The sequence below is a fragment of the Colobus angolensis genome, unplaced genomic scaffold (assembly GCF_000951035.1).
Source record: "Colobus angolensis palliatus isolate OR3802 unplaced genomic scaffold, Cang.pa_1.0 Scaffold36, whole genome shotgun sequence".
NCBI lineage: Eukaryota > Metazoa > Chordata > Mammalia > Primates > Cercopithecidae > Colobus > Colobus angolensis.
The window spans coordinates 3,229,919-3,233,993 of NW_012116932.1; the positions used below are offsets into that span (position 1 = coordinate 3,229,919).

A 4,075-nucleotide genomic window follows, 5' to 3' on the forward strand; every position below is an offset into this window, starting at 1 on the left:
AAACCAGCCAGGTGGGGTGGCTCATGCCTGTTGTCCCAGCTACTCAGGAGGCTGAAGTGGGAGGATCCCTTGAGCCCAGGAGTTCGAGACCAGCCTAGACAACACGGCGAGATCCTATCTCAAAAAAACAAAAACAAAACGAAACACCCAAACCACCTTCATACCCTGATGAGCTCAATGCTGTCAGATTTGCTCTCACTCTTCCTACATGTTAGGAGAGTCGTGTGCTGGGCACACAGTTGGCACCTAATAAAGGCTGTGATCCACAGATCTGGAAGGAAGTCAGGTGGACAGTATAGGTCAAGGTTGACCTATGAAACGTCTTTAAGGAAACTGGCTCATTTTCTCAGTCAAGGCAGAAGTTCAAAAGCAGCTGCCGGAATGCTCAGAGACCAGCATGTCAAGGTTTCTGTTCTGCAGATGGAGAAACCAAGGCCAGAAAAGGGGACGGGGGTGGCAGAGCTTGAATTTGGAGTCAGGCTTCCAGGCTCCCCACCTGGAGGTCAAGGTCACGCCCTATAGACTCTGACCTTGCCCTGATCAGCTGGCCGCCCTGGGTTGGGCCCTGTCACCTCCCCATAGCTTGGGATGCTCCTGAGGACTTCAGACAGGATAGCCCTACTTGCTCTCTGTGGCATCTCAGTTAAAGACCCTTGCAGGTCACCTCAGTGACTTCAGCTGAACCCCCAGCTGCCAGCCTCCACCCCCATCCTCCAGCTGACACCCAGCAGGCCACAAGATGGGAAGCCTGGAGTTCACACTTCCCAGCTGCTCAGGAGGCTGAGGCGGGAAGATCACTTGAGCCCAGGAGGTTAAGGCTGTAGTAAGCTATGATCACGCCACTGCACTCCAACCTGGGAGACACAGCAAGACCGTGTTAAAAAAAAAAAGGAAAAAAAGCACGCACACACACACACACACACACGGAGCACCTGGTACATTTTGCACATCCACTCAGGAGTGAGCATGTAACCCAGATAGGATTCAGAGCTCGGTCTAGAAGCCACGGGCACAGCAGCTTTTTTTAACATACCCTCTTCAGGAAAAAAGAGAAGAGAAGCAAGTCAGAGAGGGAGGAATGGAAGCTGGCCTGGTGTGAGGAACAGGGCCAAGGGCTTTGTCTTTGTCAGCTCAGGCAGTTACAACAAAACACCATAGACTGGGTGGCTTCAATAATAGACATTTGTTGTTTACAGTCTGGAGGCTAGATGTCCAAGATCAAGATGCTGGCAGATTAAATGTCTGGTGAGGGCTCTCTAGCTAGCTTACAGACAGCTGCCTTCTTGCTGTGTCCCCACATTGGAAGAGGATAACTAGGTTCTGGTCTTTTCTCATAAGGGCCCTAATCCCATCGTGGCAGGTCAACCCTCATGACCTCACCCAAACCTCATCATCTTCCAAAGGCCTCATCACCAATTGCCATCACATGGAGATGAGGGCTTCAACATACGAATTGGAGAGGGGGCAGAAGCAAACATTCAGTTCATAACAGGCTTATATTCAGAAGACTTGGGCTCAAACCCTGTGCTGTGTGACCTAGGGAAAGTCATTCCACCTCTCTGAGCCTCCTGCTGTGGGGAGGAAGCAGGGCTCTGAGGAAGCAGGGCTCTGAGCCTCCTGCTGTGGGGAGGAAGCTGGGCTCAGTGGGGGCTGCCTGCCCACCCTGGGAGCAGGAACAAGATCAGTGTCAAACCATCTGAAGCAAAAGTCAGATCCAAGCCAGGTGTGGTGACTCACACCTGCAATCCCAGCAATTTGGGAGGCCAAGGCGGGCAGATCACTTGAGGTCAGGAGTTTGAGACCAGCCTGGCCAATATTGTGAAACGCCGTCTCTACTGAAAATATAAGTTAGCCGGGCATGGTGATGCATGCCTATAGTCCCAGCTACTCTGGAGGCTGAGACAGGAGAATCGCTTGAATCTGGGAGATGGAGGCCGCAGTGAGCCGAGATCGCACCACTGCACTCCAGCCTGGGTGACAGAGTGAGACTCCATCTCAAAAAAAAAAAAGAAAGAAACTGTTCCTCGCCCCTCCATGGCATCTGTGCTGCGTCCCAGCCACCAGTAGGGTGCCTTCTCCTCGGGAGCCGGATCATTCTCTGGCACGCCTTAGCACAGGCTCTCTGGAAGACTGAGGGTAGATTGTGTAATTCACAGAAGTAGCAGTCTCTGTGTGATGGAAAAGGAGTTCCTTGTGTGGCAATGGTGTGGGCCCAACCAGTGACCATCGCGTCTGCCCCTCACTTACACTGGAAGTTCTCACTTGAGCCAGCCACCATGCTTTTGCAGTATAAACGCCTCCCAAAGATTCATTTCTTTTTTTTTTTTTTTTTTTTACAGGGTCTCACTCTGTCACCCAGGCTAGAATGCAGTGGTGCGATCACAGCTCACTGCAGCCTCAATGTCCTGGGCTCAAGTGATCCTCCTGCCACAGCCTCCAGTGCTCCAGAGTAAAGCTGGGACTACAGGCACATGCCATCACACCTGGCTAATTTAAGATGCATTTCTGATTCTGTTGTTGTGACCACTAACCAGAGATTAGAAACCAGCTAGGGAATCTTGGAGATCGCGTGTTGCCCAAGCTGGAAATTTCTTCCCAAGTAGTGGAACAGCCAGGGCAGAGGGAACAGAGGCCACTGCAGACTCTGCTTCAGCCACTGAATTGAGGGAGAGAGGGGCAGCTCGGGCAGCCACGGGGCAGAGGAAGGATCCAGTCACGAGGGCTCCTGGCTGCGCCTGTGGCCTGAGTTAGCTGCTGTTCACAGTCAGACCAACCTGGCTGGATGCCGATGTTGAGGGCTCCCATATTGGCAAACCAAGAGAGGCTGCGAAGGCCAGTCTGTTGTTTGTACCATGTCCCCAGAGGCCTTTGGTGACACCCCTGTCAGAGACTGCTGTGTCTTAGTAGAAAGAATTCTGTTCTTGAAGCTGGGGGATCTAGAGTCAGCTTCCTCCACTGGCACTTTCTATGGAGGCTTGGGCAAGTCACTTTGATCTCTTGGGTGCTACAAGGGGTTTGGGAACAATAAATATCCCAGCAAGCTTGCTCACATGCTGAGGGTGAGACCTCGTACAGGTGGGGGAGGGTGTTTTGAGACTTAGCTGAGAATGGGTGATACCCCATATGGACATATTTATTGGACAGCAAGAAGCATATGGTCTCTGTGCTGAGTGGGAATGATACATAGCAATGACACGTTACCCCAGGCTGGCCTCTTCTTTTCTTTTTTTAAATACACAAGGTCTTGGCAGGGTGAGGTGGCTCACGCCTGTAATCCCAGCACTTTGGGAGGTGGGTGGATGGCTTGAGCCCGGGAGTTTGAGACCAGCCTGGACAACATAGTGAGACCCCATCTCTACAAAAAAATATTAAAAGTTAGCCAGGCATGGTAGTGCATGCTGGTAGTCCCAGCCACTCAAGGGGCTGAGGTGGGAGAATCACCTGATCCCAGGAAGTCACGGCTGCATTGAGCTATGACTACACCACTACACTCCAGCCTGGGCAACAGAGTGAGAACCTGTCTCAAAGAAAAAAAAATAAAATACACGGCATCTTGCTCTGTCACCCAGGCTGGAGTGCAGTGGTGCAATCACAACTCACCGGAACCTTGAACTCCTAGGCTCAGGTGATCCTCCTACCTCAGCAACATAGCAAAACCCCCACCTCCACAAAAAAATTATTTTTAGTTTAACCGAGTGCGGTGGTGCACACCTATAGTCCGAGCTACTCAGGAGGCTGAGGCAACAGGATTGCTTGAGCCTGGGAGGACAAGGCTGCTGTGAGTTCTCAGGGCACCACTGCACTCCAGCCTGGGCAACAGAGTGAGATGCCATCAGTCAAAAGAAAAAGAAAGGGGGCACTGACTCTGGAGTCAGACTGCCAAGGGCTGCACCCCAGCTCTAACACTTACCAGCTCTGTAACCTTAAGGTACTTAACCTCTCTCTACGCCTCGGTTGTTTCATTTGTAAAATGTGGATAATGCACCTGCTCCATAGGGCAGTTGTGAAAGTAAAGGCACTTAGAAAAGCGCCTGCTAGTCAGTAAAGATGAAGGGAGGCTGTGCGCGGTGGCTCA

The 4,075-nt window shown here is 51.7% G+C and overlaps 1 protein-coding gene across 1 annotated transcript in view; it reads left to right on the top strand.

Annotated features, from left to right (window-relative positions):
• The window catches only part of TPM4 (tropomyosin 4), a 38,007-nt gene that overhangs the window by 24,844 nt on the left and 9,088 nt on the right, over positions 1–4,075 (top strand). The window lies entirely within an intron of this gene.